Genomic DNA, 16,711 nt, shown 5'->3' on the forward strand with positions numbered 1-16,711 from the left:
GCCCCCCCGCCACCCCCCCATTGTCCCTAGTTTGCTTTGTCTCTACGGAGTTACTTATTCACGATATTTCATAGAAATGCAATTACATTATCTTTGAGCTTTTACCTAGAATAATGTTTTCAAGGTTCATCCACGCTGTGGTGTATGTCAGCGCTTCATTCCTTTTTAGGGCTGAAAATATCCCATTGTGCAGACGGACCACATTTTGCTTATTCTTTCTTCTGTCGATGGACGATTGGGCTGTTTCCACCTTTTGGCTACGTGAACAGAGCTGCTGTGAACACAGGGCACAGTAATTGTTTGGAAATCAATTTTTAATTCTCTTGGGCACATACCTAAGAGTGGAATTCCTGGGTTATATAGTAATTCTATGGTTAAATTTTTGAAGACTGGACATCTCTCTTTTTAATCAAACGGGAGCACGCTTCAGGATGCAAACCTTCAGCCGGTAGGAGCGCTCAGCTAGGCTTCGATGACCTTGATTTTTTTTTTAAGAGTTTATTTATTTATTTGACAGAGAGAGACACAGCGAGAGAGGGAACACAAGCAGGGGGAGCGGGAGAGGGAGAAGCAGGCTTCCCGCCGAGCAGGGAGCCCGATGCGGGGCTCGATCCCGGGACTCCGGGATCATGACCTGAGCCGAAGGCAGACGCTTAACCGACTGAGCCACGCAGGCGCCCCGATGACCTTGATTTTTAATGGTACTGATGTTTACAGGATCAGAACATCATACTGAATTTTCATATTGTAGTAGTGACATAAACTTTTCTTTTAAATTAAGTGTTGCTTTAAACAGTGATTGGCAAGCCCCGGCAGGTGAGCCCCACACAGGTGGGTCATGCTGTCTGCTTTGTCCACGCTCTGACTCCAGCCCTGGCACATATTAGGTCCTCCATGGGCATGTGTCTGATGGATGCACACACACATGCATTTGCCTGTGTGTACAACCATGGACATATGTGCGCAGGTTCACTGTTCTACCTACCACAGGCGTGGGGGGGCATAAATCCGGCAGAAACGATGAAGGTGCGGAGCAATGTCTGTGAAGCCTGGCACAGACATCAGCCCGGAGAAAATGCCAAGGTTGGGACCCAGCCTCCCAAACTCATCTGCTCGGATTCTGGACACCTTCTGAGCCTTTCTGAGCCTTCGTTTCTTCATCTGAACAATGGGTTGCTGAGAGAATGGATTGCACTGAGGCACGCGACATACCCGAGCAAGTTTAGCTGCCATCACTGATCATGCACAGCACCTGCAGGGCGGACCCCAGGATGGACTGCGGCAAGAAGGGTTGGGGAGGCCCCGCCATGCAGCCTGGACAGGGGAGGCTGGGAGCCGGGTCCGCAGAGGGCAGGGCTGGCCCAAGGCCGCCGTGGGTGTGGTCGCGTGCTCCCCACGGCACAGGGGAAGTGACATCATAGCAACAGCATCTTGTATTTGGCTGGGGCTGGATGCTTTCCAAAAGTGTTTTCACCTCCCTGTTTTCCACCCAAGCTGCCCCCAGCCTGACAGGCCGGCAAAGACAAAAATTGATTCCCCTTTCTAGACGAGAAAGCCTGAGCCAGAGCTAAGCGAAGGGGCTCCCCGAAGTTCACATAGCCGGTCAGTTCAAGAGCAGGGATGAGTGAGCTGGGAATTGTCTTGGCTTCGCACACCCACATCCAACATCCCCTGTCTCTCCTGTGGCTTTCAAACCTGCTGGCTCAGCAGTCTGGCCCAGGCCCGGCCTGGGGATCTGTATTTTAGGTGCCACCGTGACATCTCACGCTGCCTCATTTTGCAGAGCTCTTGCTTGGATCCTGAAGCACCTGCGAAGTAGACACATTTGTCTGGATCTTGAGAAGACAGAACCATCCACCCCCAGTGGAGAACAACTCGGGAGGAGGGTGGTGGTGGGATTCGAGCCAGGGGTAGAATGCTGTATGATCCTTGCATGAAGACGGAGGTCCCTCCTCATATGCCGTGGCCCTAAGCCACCTCCTTCCCTTCTGCCTAGGACGCTGGATTCCAGACAGTGCGCATTCCTCCGCGTGTCCCCACGCCATCGAGCTGGGCCCCTGCTCCCCGTCCCACAGACGCCGACCTCTCTGGCTGCCCCCACTGTGGGCTGAGTTAAAGGGGCACAGATAATGGGGCTCAGCTGGGGATCTGGGCTTGTGTCCACAGGGAGTGGGGGAAAGCCGGCCCCTCCCAAGCCCAGCACCAGCGACTTTGACATGAGGTGCTGAATGTCCTGTGTGGGCCTAGAGCGCCCCAGGGAGCAGCAGTCTTTGGAATGACAGGGAATTCATTACCCCTTCCATCACTGGGCGCCTCCCCCAGTTCCTTTCTCTCGAAAAGATCCTGCCAGCCTTGCTGTTTATTTACGTGGTAATTTATTTTTCCTGCTGCTGGTCTGGGTGTTCCTTGGAAATTTCCCCAGGAGCAACTTAACCAACTACCCTTCAGGAGGGCCCTCCCACCTCTCAACCCTCACACACCCCATCGGGGCCCCAGACCCCCTCTCTGCAGGCCACCACCTGACACCCCATACTACTTGATGTGACAGCCCTCTGGCCAGCCTCGTTTAGGTTTTGGAGGTATCCCTATATCCATTGTTGGGCCGCTCACGACCACCAGTTTCCCCTAACAGGCAGCCACTTTCCAAGGCCCCTCTGCTAACTTCAGCGGGGTGAGGAAGAGGAAGCTGCCTGTGTGCATAGAAGGTTCTCCTACGTGTCTGTGCTAGGACGCTAGCTGCATGCCCCTGGGTGCGGGGACAGGATGCGGAGAGCAGGAAGGAGAATGGGATCCCTGGATCTCCAGGAGCTTGAACGGAACGGGCAGCTGTGTTGGCACCCAGCTGGATGGTGGGGCCCGGGGACGCGCAACCACGCTCTGTGTCTGTGGCTTCCCACACAAGCCAAGTGCAAGGTGGACCACCAGCTAGCCCAGAGACCTGGGCTGAACCCTTCCTTCTCTGGGCCTCAGTTTACTCACCTAGGAAAGAAGGGGCTGGTTTCCATCCCTGCTCCCAATCTCAGGAGCCCCAGAGACCGTGGATCTCATACCACTCGGCAGGTAGATGTTCCCTTCTGTTTAGAGTTTATTGGTGCTGCCTTGGAAATGAAGCCAAGGTCACCTTCCCAACTGGAGTCCTGGGTGGGTACATTGTTCAGGGCCGCAGGCTGTGCTGGCTCCCAGGTCACCACTGTTTTCAAATGTAGGTTTTATTGTTATTCAAGTATGGTGGGCCAACAGACCAGGGGTCAACTGCCATTGGAAAGACTGTGACTCACAGATCCCAAGAGGAGGGGGCATGCCCTGCCCTGCAGGGCCACCGGGGAAGCACCAGGGTCGGTCACGGTCACGGGGCAGAGGGACAGAGGGGAAGGCAGGATCCACAAGTTGTGCTGTGGTTTTCACGGGAAAGAATGGGCTTGGGATTGGCGAGTTGGAGTCATGTCAGTGGCCTCCGGCGTGTGACCCGGAGCAGGTTGTTGTCTGGTCCCTGGCCCTGGGGTGATTAGGACGGGGGAATATTGGCCCCGAGTGCAAAGAGGATGGTTGGGGTGCAGGCTCTGGGTCGGTCTGTATACAAAAGATGGGCTCCCTGGGAGCAGAGTGGTCTGCTCTCTCTGGGAGGCCGCCAACCCTGGAGGGACCCCGGGCGCCAGCGCACCGGGAATACAGAACAGTGCAGAGTTAATACGGGCACCTAACAAAATGTGTGCTGCTTGTAATTTGTCATTTAAAAAAAATTAATAGACTTTATTTTTTAGAGCAGTTTTAGAAAGATTGAGCAGAAAATACAGAGTTCCCGCATACCCTCCATTTCCCCCGCACGCACACACAGGGTTTCTCCTATTATCAACCTCTTACATGAGGGTGGCACATTTGTTATAATTGAACCAGTGTTGATACATTATTATTAGTCAAGAGTCCACAGTTTACATTAGGGTTATCTTGGTGCTGTGCATTCATGGGCTCGGACAAATGTATAATGACATGCGTTTGCCACCATGGTGTCATAGAGAGTAGTTTCACTGCCCTAAAAACCCTCTGTGCCTCCCATGCCTCCCTTCCCCCCAGCCCCCAGCAGCCGCTGATCTCGTCGCTGTCTCCGCAGCTCTGCCTTTTCCAGAACATTGTACAACTGGAATCATACAGCTTTTTCAGACTGACTTCTTCCCTTAGTTATGTGCGTTTAAGGTTCCTCCGTGGCTTTTCTTGGCTCGGTAGCTCATTTCTTTTTTTTTCCCCGATAGCTCGTTTCTTTATAGCACTGAATAATATTCCATTGTCTGGATGGACCACAATTTAAATATGATGTTTATCCATTACTATGATCTTGAAGGAAGGCAGTGGGCTCCGTTGTAAGGGCTGGGCTCACAGACATGTGTAGGCAGGCCCGGGGCGGGGGGTACAAGGCGGTGAGGATCTCCGTGCTCCCACGGAGGCCGGAGCGACTCTGGGCTCAGGGTCCGGGCCATTGTTGGCGTTCTCCTCCTCACGGGGCTCGCGTAGACAGCCGGCTGTGCCCCGCTCTTTCTCAGGGAAGCCTTCCAGGGCCGGCCGGCACCTCCTCCCGCCACAGACCTGCAGGCAGGAGAATCAAGGAGGGGCAAGGGGATTCCCAGGTTGGCCAGTCGGCTTTAAGTGTGAACACGGTCCACACGCTTACCTAATGATCTGTCGACAGCTTCGAGAAGTTAACCGCCCGAGAGAGAGGTGCTGCTGGGCCAGAGGGTCCGGGTCTCCCCGAGGCCCTGCCCACGGAACGCGGCCTCCCCTGGCAGCCGGGCCGGGCCTGCGGAGCTCCCTGGCTGGGACAGCAGGCTGTGGGCTGTGGCGAGCTGGGTGGGCTCCGTGGGCTCTGGCCCTCCTCAGAGTCCCTTCCTTTACTTTCCAGACTGGAATGAGGTCCACCCAGCGCCTGGGACGTGTTTTGCTGCCCTGAGGCAGGCTCCTGGCTGAGACAATCCCAGACAGGGCGTCTGCCCTCTCCTTTCCCCTCGGCCAAGGCCCTGTGCTGGCGGCCTGGCGAGCCCAGGACGGGTGCGTGTGCGCGCGTGTGCGTGTGTGCGCCTGAGTGTGTGTGATGTATGTGTGCGAAGAGGCTGCAGGTGCTGTGGACAGCCCCTGGGACCCAGAGATCTATGGGGGAACCCACAGGTCCGGCAAGGGCCGACGGGGAGGGGGTGCCCAGGCCTGGCCGCCCCTCCCCAATTTTCTGTCCGTCCCACTTGCAGTTTCTGAGGTGGCCCCAGCGCCTGGAGTCTCAAACTGCTCAAGGCCATGAGAAGGCCACCGTGGAACAGTGACAATGAGTCAGAGGAAAAGAGCGCCCCTCTCATCTCGCCCGTGACACTCAGATCCAGTGTAGAAATCACCCCTCGGCCAGCCTGGTTTGCACCGGACACCTCGGTGTCCTGGTTCCTCACACCCTCTCCTGGAGGCCACCCGGCGGCTGGCTGCCCTGCTGGGCGAGCGCGCAGAAAGAAGCAGGTGCAGATGCTCTAAGGCCAGGAGTGAGGTTAGTCCTGGTACCTCTCCTTCCAAACCTGACTCAGTCCTCCTCTTCCAGGCAGCCCTGACTCCGCGCAAACCTGAGCCTTCCTTTCCCTGACCCCCTCGGCTGGCAAGAAGGGGCTCCACCCACCTGTCTGTCATGCTCTCCAGTGTTCTCCCGGACGTCCCTGCCCAGGTGCCGTAGGCCGACCTTGTCCTTGAGGAAGGAGGGCGGGGAGCCCGTGAAGGTGGCTGACACCTGCCTCCAAGGCCCCGTTCCCTGAGGGCAGAGTGCTACGGCAGGACGCACACTCAGCAGACAGCCCGCTGACGCTGTGGGCTCAGGTGAGATCAAGTCCCTGAAGGTGTGTCTGGCTAATGCACCTTCTGTTTCCCCACTGGTCCAATCAGAAGAAAGGAGGGGCCTGGACCAGGTACCCAAGGTGCTTCCCATGTGCCTGTCCCTGCGACCTTGTGCTCCTGTGACCTCCAGCCCCATGCCCTGCATCCTCTGAGCTCTCCCTGCTGGGCCTGGAACCAGAGAGGGGGCCAAGGACAGGCATGTGGGAGGGAGCTATTTGCCCAGACCCTTGAGAGGCCTCTGGGAGTGAGGGCAGGTCCAGGCCGCCCAGCGCTGGCGGGGAGAAGCCACTTGCCCCAGGGACCCAGCTCTGGGCTGGTGCTGCCTGACCTCCACGCTGAGGGCCACAGCGGCTCAGCGAGGTCGGCGTCTGTCCCGGCACCCTGTCTAACGTCTGCCCCCCTCCCTGACTTGGGCTCATGTCTCCTCTGGCAGAGTCGCGAGGTGGAGAGGAGATGGGCCAGCGACCACAGTGTGAAGACAACAGGAAGCGCGTGAGCATCTCTCAGGAGGCCTCGGGAGGGAGGGAGGGGCCTTTCAGATTGATTGATGGCCCATTTTACCCTCTGGTCAAACTAGCGTGGTGGAGAAGACCCAAGGCTGGAGCTCAGAACCCCGAGAATCTTCTGCCACTGCCTTGCTGTGTGCCTTAGGGCAAGTTGCTTACCCTCTCTGAGCTCATCAGTGAACGGAGACAGGGGGCCTAGAGGGCTGGCAAGTGTAACCCTTCTTCCCAGGGAGGGGGAGTCCTTTCCAGGGGGATGTGGGCAGCCCCAGAAGGAAACTTGTCCCTTCGACTTTAGTGCGTGTCCTGAGGAATGCATGTCTGAAGGTGAGGACCCGTGGGTGGAGGTGGGGAGGGATCGCACCCAGCCCAGCAGGGGTGCAACGGCACCTGAGGATTTGGAGGGAGAAGCTGGGGGGTGGACCGGCCAGAGCAGAGGCCTCGTGTCAGCCCTGCTTGGTGGCAGGCTGAATCGCTGCTTAGTGGGTGGGGCTGGCAGTCAGCATCGACTCAAGTCACCTACCAGTTACCGTTTGCTGTGGGTAGAGTCCTACTGTTCACTCTTTAGCAAGCTGTAAATAAAAATGGTAATATCTTCATCATTGACCCCTTACTGTGTCGGGCAGCACGCCGATCGCTGAATGTGGGCTCTCCCACTCACCCTTTATGGTAACCCAAGGAGGCAGTATTGACATTAGGGTCAGTCCATAGACTGAAGACAACGGGGCACAGAGAGGTTAAGTAACTTGCCTGAAGTCACACAGCTACTAAGTGGCGGAGTGGAATTTGAACCCAGGCCTACCAGAGCTGTAGTTCTGGCTTTAGTAGGGCAACACTGGTTTTTAATGATAATAGTGAACAGCCTGGAGGACATGGGGCCTCTGCCCTTCCTGACCTGCTCCAAGGACTTCTCAGGGGACCGCTTGTCCTCTATGTGTCCTGCAGCTCAGACGGTCAGAACTACCCTCCATCGCCCTGAGACTTCTCCTGTGGCCTGGCCGGGGGATGCTGCCACCCTGCCCTCCACCGGCACCCCGCCGAATGAGAGGCCTGCCCGGGTCTTTGGTTACAAAAAGACTTTTTAACTTTACTCTAGAATCTGCTCAGGGTTTTTTTTTTTTTTTTTTTTTAAGATTTTATTTATTTATTTGAGAGAGAGAGAATGAGAGAGAGCACATGAGAGGGGGGAGGGTCAGAGGGAGAAGCAGACTCCCCGCCGAGCAGGGAGCCCGATGCGGGACTCGATCCCGGGACTCCAGGATCATGACCTGAGCCGAAGGCAGTCGCTTAACCGACTGAGCCACCCAGGCGCCCTGCTCAGGGTTTCTTTTGCAGAAGGAAAGGGATTTGATTTTCAAAATCGGATGTCAGCGCAGGCATTTTAGAGACAAGTTTCTGTGTAAAACAGGGGGTGTGGGTCAGTAGAGGGGGGTGGTGTGCCGGGGGGCTGGGAGTCAGGGGGGCCTGAAGCAGGGCGGGGAAGAACAGGGCCTTGACCCATGAGTGGTCACCTTGTGTCATGTGCACATGTGAGTGCATGTGTGAGTGTCTGCATAGTGTGCTTGTGCTTCAGTGTGTGTGTGGCTGTGTGTGCATGCCTGCGTGTGCATGCTTCGGCGTGTATGAGTGTGTCATACGTCTGCATGCCCCAGTGTGTGTGAGTGTGTGTGTGTGTGCATGGATGGCTTTCTGTTGTCTCCACTGAGGTGGGGTCCTCGGCAGTGGCAGCATCCAAGGCCAGGCAGCCGTGTTCCTTCCGGCAGACCAAAGCACACGGGATCTTGGGATGCAGGAGCCAAAAAAACCAAGTAAATAAAACCAGCGGCGCGGGCTATAAATAGATGCAGGCTGCAGGAGCTCCCGGCAGCCACCCGCCCCCTCCCCGAGCCAGAGCAGCAGTGTGGGCCCTGCTCTGCAGCCCCACATGGCCGCCCTTGGCCCGGGGCTGGTGCGGGGAGAGGCCGGCCCCGACCCTCGGCCAGCGCCAGCGCCTGGCGCCCTTCTCAGAAAAAACCCTCCTCCGACCGGTGCCCGCGGCACCGATTCAGCCCGCACTGCAGCCTCTCCTTCCTCTCGCCACCCAGCGGGCCTGGTCCCTGGGTGTGTGTTTCTACGGCTCAGGGCAGAGGTGGCTTGCTCCATTGCGCTGAGGGGTCACAGTCTCTGTTCCCCGTTCAGACCCCAATCCTCCTCCTCAAGGCAGCGCTGGCCCGTGGGGGTGGCCAGAGATGCTGGAATCCTGGGCGGCTGCGTGGCGGTGTTAAACTCTCGGAAATGCCCTCTGGAGTCTGCATGAAGTATGGTGCCTGGCTTCTTCACCGTCTGGCTCAGTGCTTTCCTTGTTGCCATGTCAGAGAGTATCCCGAGCAAAGGGTCCATTCATCCGTCCATCCTTCCATCCACCCACTCGGTCCATCTGTCCTTCCAGCCTCTGGAAGCCACTGGACCACTGGTCAATTACTCTGGGAAGCAGTAATTCACTGTGCTAACCAGTGAACTGTTCACCTGGTTCGTTCTTTCTTTCTTTCTTTCTTTCTTTCTTTCTTTCTTTCTTTCTTTCTTCTTTCTTCTTCTTTCTTTCTTCTTTTTCTTCTTTTCTTTCTTTCTTTTTCTTCCTTCCTTCCTTCCTTCCTTCCTTCCTTCCTTCCTTCCTTCCTTTCTTTCTTTCTTTCTTTCTTTCTTTCTTTCTTTCTTTCTTTCTTTTATCTGTCTTTTCTCTTTTTTTTAGAGAGGATGGCGGGTAGAGGGGCAGAGGGAGAAAGAGAGAGAATCTTAAGCAGACTCCACGCCCAGCAGGGAGCCCGACGCGGGGCTCAATCTCAACGACCTTGAGATCATGACCTGAGGCGAAATCAAGAGTCAGATGCTTAAACGGCTGAGCCCCCCAGGTGCCCCTATTCACCTGATTCCTCAATCACACTGTGCTTGCTCTTTGATGGGGGCACAGACCCGCACCCAGGCAGAAGCCGTTGAGAAAGAGCCGACCCATGGCAGGAAAATACGGTTGCTATGGGAGCTCAGGGCAAGGGCTCCGTGCTGCGGGATGCTTGTTTCTCGCCTCCCACTTGCAGACGGACGGAGTAGCAGTGAAGGGGACTGTGCTATCGGATCACACTGCTCACGGCGTGTGTGCATGGCCAGGTGATTCACAGATCAGTGCAGTCGGGATGCTAAGGCACGCCCCCGGGGCCACAGGCTATAGAAACAGCAACTAACGGGGTGGTGTCCTTCATCACTTTCCGAGCGCCTACTAGGTGTTGGGCACAGTGTCAACCCCTGCGCCCAGATCTTGTTACTAAATCCACTCCACGCTTCTACTCTATAGAGGACTGGAGACTCCAAGGAATTAAAGCACTTGCGCTGGTCTGGGGTCAGATCCTGGGTCGCTTCAGGCTCTGTCACCCGCGTGGGCTGGGTGACGGTGGCTAAGGCTCTTCACCTCCCCAAACTGTATTTTCTCCGGCAAAAAGGAAGGCTCTGCCATGGAATCGAGGCTCCCCATCTTTCCAAGTCTGTGAACTGCATTTTAATGTCAAACGCTTTGAGGATCTTTTCACGTGCTGGTGTTTTTATTTTTAGGATTTGTTGGTTGAGAAAATTCACAATGACAAAAAGCTACTTTGAATTCGGTAGTGGTTTAAAAATCAATTTGTATCTGATTATTCACAACAGCATGTATATCCATCTGAAAAACAACCCTGATGCGGGCGTTATTTATGGAGTCTACATGGGCAGGTTGGGGGTGTGGATCTTGGTCTCTGGCTAAGACCCTGCAGCCCCCTGGGCGTCAGGCCACCTGCCCACCCTTCCAGATCATTCTAACTTGAGCAAAGCCATCAACTCTCACTTCCCCACCCCTCCTGGATAGCAGTAAGAAAAGGTAAAATGAGACAGGACAGTGAGCAGAGAGACCCCAGTGGAAGTTGTTGGTTGCAAACCAGACAGAAGGCCAAGGGTGAGAGGGTCACACCGCCCCCAGGATGCACTCAGTGTGGCCGGGGCCTTGTGGCCACAGCCCTGTGCTCACAGGAGCAGAAATGAGTGGTGGTCCTGCAGAGGCTTACACCGTGGAGCCACTTCCCAAATGTCTTGTAGACCCCAAGACAGAACGTGCAAAAGGCTGGGAAACAGGTCAGACCTTTCCTTTTTTTCATTGTTCCTTTCCGAGAGGAGATTTGGGTTGACTGCATACATCAGCATTCTGGCCTCCCTGGGGAATGAGGAACAGAGCTCTCCTCCCTCCCTCCCTCCATGGCCTCCTCCTCCTCCTCCTCCTGGCTCCCCCTCCCTGCTGGCACCGAGGGCTCAGCGCATGATGCAACGCAGGCAGAGAAGGCCCTGGAGGGGCTCCCCGAGTCTGGAGAGGCCGCCTGTGGCCAGCAGCCGGCCCTTGTCGGGGAGGGAGGCCAGGCTTGCCCGGTGGTTTCGGCCCTCGGAAAGCTGCTGGTGACCTGGAGCTTGTCTTGCAAACTGTTTATCAGATGATTTCGGGGTCACGTAAACATTTTGACAAAGGAGAATTGAAAATACAGGGTTGTGGGGCGCCTGGGTGGCTCAGTTGGTTAAGCGACTGCCTTCGGCTCAGGTCATGATCTTGGGGTCCTGGGATCGAGCCCCGCATCGGGCTCCCTGCTCGGCGGGAAGCCTGCTTCTCCCCCTCCCACTCCCCCTGCTTGTGTTCCCTCTCTCGCTGTCTCTCTCTCTGTCAAATAAATAAATAAAATCTTAAAAAAAAAAAAAATACAGGGTTGCTTTTTGCTAGATGCCGTGTTAGCCCCCAGATGCTGTGACATAGCCGGCCGGCCCCCCACCCAGCCTAGTACTCCCCGTGGTGCTTCCCCTCTCTGCTTTTCCTTCATGCACATCTCTCAGTTGGTAGTTATTTGTCCCTGAGAGTGTTCGGTCTGATAGGGGACAGGGTAATCTCTCACCCTATCTGGGCGGCTCCCTGGAAGAGGTGATGCTTACGGTGAAAAGCAAAGGACGTGTAGGACAGAGGCAGAGGGACCGTGCCTAGTCCGGGCAGGGAGAGGATGTGGCGCCAAAGGATCCCAGGGCTCTGGGGACGCACACGGGGAGGCGTGTCAGCATGAAGCTGGAGACGTGAGCAGAGGGCTGGGCTCACAGCATCTGTGGGGACAGGGACGCAGGCTGGGGTGGCCATGGGAGGGCCCTTAGAAGCTGTGATGGCAGATTGTATGTGGACACTTGACCAGGTCACAGGGTGCCCACATGGCTGGTTAGATGTTATTCCTCAGTGTGTCTGTGAGGGTGTTTCTAGAAGGGGCTAGCGTAGAAATCCATGGGCTGAGTAAGGCAGGGAGTCCTCCCCGTGTGAGCGGGCATTAGCCAATCCATCAGGGCCTGAATAGAACAAAAAGGTGGAAGAAGGGAGAATTCTCTGTTGAGCTGAGATATCTTCTCCTGCCCTTGGAATGGAATTCACACCACTGGTTTTCCTGGGTCCCCAGCTTGCACTTGTGGAGACCTCTTAGTTTCCATAACTATGAGCCAACCCCTTCATAATAAATCCCTTAACATCTCTCTCTCCTTCCCCTCCCCCACCCCCACCTCCACCTCATCCCCATGTCCAGCCCCATCTTCACCCCTATCTCCCTCCCCATCTCCATCCCCCTCCCCATCTCCACCCCCACCTCCATCCCCACCCTCATCCTTATCCTCACCTCCACCCTCATCTCTATCCCCATCTCCACCCCCCACCTCAACCCCCATTTCCATCCCCCTCCCCATCTCCACCCCATCTCCCTCCCCATCTCCATCCCCATCTCCACCCCCATCTCCCTCCCCACCCCCACCTCCATCCCCATCCTCATCCTCACCTCCATCCCCATCGCTCCCTCCATCTCCATGTCCAGTCTCTCCTATTCTGTTTCTCTGGACAGCCCTAACTAATACAGACATTGTGCCCCACCCTGCTCTACACTGTCCCCTGAGTCCCCATGATTATTTGCAGCACCTCAGAACTCCCGGCTTGCCCAGGCCTTCCTTCCGTGACAGTCAGCCCACCCAGTGACTAGAAAGCTCCTGACATCATGATAACGCCCTTGGCTCCAGGACCACATTGCCCCGCCCCCCCGCTTCTCCCAAGAGATCTGGGGCTGCAGAACTCATCTCCTTAGTCTTCCTGGGCAGTCCTTCAAGTTTCTAAATGCTGTCCAGGGCCCCCTGTAAGTCTTCTGTGTGCTCCTTGGGCCAGCTTCTCCTTCTACCCCCGGTAGGATGCCATAGGGAGCAGACACCTTTGGGGGTGACAGACCACTCTTCAACTGCCCACTCACCTACCCCATGTTGATCCTGTGTGATTCCCTACCCTGGTGCCTGGGTGAGGGGTGAACTGGCCCCAGACGGTGCCCACCAGCTTTTCTCTCTTGGACATTGGAACTGATGCTATGAAATTACCACTGGGTTAAACTGGGCTTTGGGGCAGAGCTGCTGGTGGCCGGGAAGCAGGGAGCAGTATGCAGCCACCGGGCATAGGAGAGAGCGTCGCCTTCCCTCCCTCTCCCTCGCCACCGCCAACTGGGGCAAACTCTGGTTTGTTAGTATCTCTTTTGCAATTGGGCGCCCAGGTGTGGAGGGACAGCCCGTCTTGGGGATCCCACAGCACACAGGACTTCTATTAGTGAGAGCTCGGGACAAGGCAGGTCCCCGGCTCCTGAGCCCAGACGGGGAGCCCTCTTATTTATGGTGCCCGTCCTGGGCCTCGCTGCACACAGGTGCCAACCCAGGCCACAGATTACAGCCCAGGGTGCAAGGTTTGTTTCCTCCCCGTCCCTTCCCCAACAGTCTGGAGCCTGGGGAGTTCCTCTAGTTTCTAAGAATATTCCTCTCCTCAGTGTTAATGATTCCCTTACGGCAGCCACCATCCCACTCAGCCAGGCTATGATTAGGATGATTACTATTCTTCTCATTATTGCAATTAACAATAATCGTGAACACAACTGCTGCTGAAAGCCCGTGGAGCCCCTTCTCTGGGCCTGCAGGGGCCCTGGTGCCCACGGGTATGATCCCAGCCCACCCTGCGGCCTCAGGGGTCTCCAGCACTACGAGCCTGCATCACTTACCCCAGATCCCAGGGAGTCACGGACCAGGGGGCAGGAAGGGACAGTCCATAACACCTGCAGCGATTCTGTCCCTTCACAGAAGGGGCCACGGGTTCTAGGGAGGAGGGGAGCTGGTGAGTTATAGCAGCAGTGCCCGGGCCAGACCTCCGGCTGCCTCCAGCCCTGGGCGGGACTTGGGGCCGACTCCAGCTCCGCACTGGCTGAGTTCACTCCTGCTCTGGTGCGCTCAGGGCTGGTGGCTCAGATTAGCCGCGAGGGCCAGCCCAAGAAGGTAAACCCTGGCCCAGCAGGAGCAGCTTCCTCCTGCCAGATCGCTTGTCCTCATCAACCCCTTTGCTCAGGGTCTTGCTGAGGGTTCGGCTCATTGGCAGGGCCGGCTGGGAGCCGGGGTGAGACTCTGAGGGCAGAGCTTGCCTGACATGTTGGGCTGGGTGAGGAAGGGGGGGTGGCTGAGGACCATTCCGTCAGGATTGTCAGTTGTCATGCTCACTGAAGTCAGAATGGAAGGTTCTGGAACATGTACCCTTCTGTAGGCTCCCTGCTCCCAGAGCAGCCACCCAGCCACTTGCTTCGCTTCCCCCCTTGGCACATCCTAGAGAGAGCAGGGCTGCATTTTCATCTGACACACTCAGGGGTTCGGATGACGGCACACGTTGGCTTGTTAACCTTTCCGTGGCATTAAGGGCCTCCCTCCGACCCTCCCCCCCAAAGGCAGTAGGCTGCCTGGGCAACCCCTCAGGACAGGCAGCCAACACCTGGCCAGGGCCAGGCATGATTTAGAGCTTGTGTCTGAGCAAATAGAACACTTGCCTGAGACAGGACGCCCCTCACCCTCCCCCCTCGGTGGGGATGTGCTGAGGGTGGGGGCACGGCGCCGAGGCACCCCTCCTGTTCAGGCAGGACTCTGCATTCTCCCCGTGCCCCAGGTGATTCTCAGGCAGGTGGGCTGTGTTCTCAATTGCAATCCCCTCTTTCCTCATCCCCGACCACTGATCTGTGTGCTCCTCAGCCCTGAAGCCCCGTGGGGCGTGGACAGGGTCAGCTTCCCTTGCCCTTATGTACTCACTGCTGCCCTGCACTCGGGCTGGAGGAGAGGAGAATGAACCAGGGGACCCTGGACCCCGTAGCCGAGCGGCAGGAACTGTGGCCTTGACCCCTGTCTACCGTTAGCCCGCGCTGTAGCTCCACACGGGTCCTGCAGCCCCCGGGGAGCAGGCGGCCAGAGGGACCCCGTCCTCCACTTTCTCCAAGTCCTCATCCAGGGGGCTGCTTCAGGCAGGCTTGTGGAATCTCTCCGCACCCCTGCTTCTCGGGGTTACATATTTACAATCAGAAAGGACAAGAGCCTCCCCTGGCAGGACCAGCATCACCATCCTCCCCAGCTCTCCGGCTGCTGAGGACTTTGAGTGAGACGTGATTAGAGTCTCTTACCGCCGGCTTCTGGGGATGGCGACATCATTATCTGATGGCAGTTCACCTTGACACGCAGAGCATGGGCAGGGAACGGAATGATTCTCCAGCTCCGGAGAGGAGGGACCCGTGGACAGCCTCTGAGTGTGCTGAGCGAAGGTAGGAGTAGCAGAAGGAAGGAGGAAGAGGAGGGCTAGGCCGGGTCTCGGGGGTAAGGAGAGAGGGGCGGGGAAGGACAACCTGGTACCAACGAATGACCTTAGGAGGTGACCTGGTGTGGGTCCTGTCCTCCCAGGGGTGGCCAGCTGGGTTTTACTTAGTCATTTTCTAAAAGGCAGTTTGTAGTAGTTTGGGGAAGGATAGCAAATATCCCCAAATAGTGTTCACTGGCCTGGCCTGATGGCAGGCCGTGGGAGAGCCCTGTGTGGTCCTGGGCTTGGAAGCCTGGCTGTGGTGATGAGCAAAGGAGGTGCATGCATGGAGGGGGCTCTGCAGAAATGTGGCTGTGGGGGGAAGGCGGGGATGGGGGCAGCTGGTTGGCAACGCAGGGCTCCTGAGGTCGGGGAAGGTGGCCATGGGGCCAGGCTCACGGGGCTGGCTGGACCATGTTCACGTGCCAGCTTGGATGCTCATCGGCGGTGGGACCTGAGGCTCAGGTCTGTTTTTTAAGTGAGATCCACACAATATACAATTAACCATTTTAAAGTGAACAATTCAGTGGCATTTAGTGGATTCACAGTGCCATGCAACCACCACCTCCCCCCAGGTCCAAACATTTTCATCTCCCTAGATAAGACCCTGTGTCCACTTGCACTCGCCCCCGCCCCCCACTCCCCCAGCCCCTGGCAACCACTAATGTGCTTTCTGTCTCTACAGATTGCCCTAATCTGGAGATTTGGTAAGAGTGACGTCATCCAGCGTGTCGTCTTTCGTGGCTGGCTTCTTTCATCTAACACTCTGCTCGATGCTAGATGCCATGCTGTAGCAGGTGTCCACGCTCCACTCCTTTCTAAGGGCTCAGTAGTATTCCATCGTGTGGCTAGACCTCGCTTGGTTTATCTGTTCACCTTGGCTGATGGACATGGGGGTTGTTTCCATCTTTGGGCTATTGTGAGCAGCGCTGCTCTGAACACGTGTGCCCACGTATTTGAGTCCCTGTTTCCCGGGTGGGTCTCTACCTAGGAATGGAATCCTGAGTTATATGGTAATTTTGTGATTGGCTATCTGAGGAACCGTGAAACTTTTTCCACGGTGGCTGAAACATTTTGCATTTCCACCAGCAGTGTGTGAGGGCTCCGATTTCTCCCCAGCCCACCGCTCGCGAGGTCCTTTAACAAAACAAAACTATAGCCATCCCAGGAGGTGTGACCTGGTATCTTCTTGGGGTTTGGATTTGCATTCCCTTGTGACTAACGATGCTGAGCATCTCTTCATGTGCTGTTTTGGTCATCTGCCCATTTTCTCTGCAGAATGTCTATTCGAGTCCTTTGCTCATTTTCTGAGGAGTTTCTGAAGCAGAGTTGTGTGCCTCTTGAAGCCTTAGTTTTCTTCTCTGTAGAATGGGGTACATGATCACGCCTCCTGCGCATGAGGAGGAGCTGGCCTGGTTTCCCGAGACTGTTCTGTTTTCGGCAGTGCCCCGAAACCCCTCAGGCGTGGGCAGCCTGGGGATGGACTGAGGTGGGGTGTGGGAAGCGTGTGGCAGAGCGTCTGCTCAGTAAATATCAGCTGTTATCACTTTTAGTCATTTTTAGTGCATACTACAGTAGAGCAGTCTGAAATGTAAAAATCCAAAGGCAGAAGTTAAAGTCACCTCTAGCCCACCCCGTGAAAAGTCTCAGGAGGTTTAAACATTTTTTA

General features: G+C 56.2%; 1 long non-coding RNA gene across 2 annotated transcripts in view; it reads left to right on the top strand.

Moving 5' to 3' along the window:
- The window catches only part of LOC118024220, a 14,042-nt gene extending 7,087 nt beyond the window's left edge, over positions 1–6,955 (top strand). The window contains exons 2-4 of one of the 2 annotated variants that reach the window (XR_004683034.1): positions 5,232–5,487; positions 5,567–5,835; positions 6,287–6,955. This is a non-coding gene — a long non-coding RNA (uncharacterized LOC118024220). Of the gene's footprint in view, positions 1–5,231; positions 5,836–6,286 lie in introns of both variants that reach the window. The other variant, XR_004683033.1, reaches the window with a different exon arrangement.
- Positions 6,956–16,711: the final 9,756 nt, after the last annotated feature.

The sequence above is a fragment of the Mirounga leonina genome, unplaced genomic scaffold (genome assembly GCF_011800145.1).
Source record: "Mirounga leonina isolate KUSES-001 unplaced genomic scaffold, KU_Mleo_1.0 Mir_197, whole genome shotgun sequence".
NCBI lineage: Eukaryota > Metazoa > Chordata > Mammalia > Carnivora > Phocidae > Mirounga > Mirounga leonina.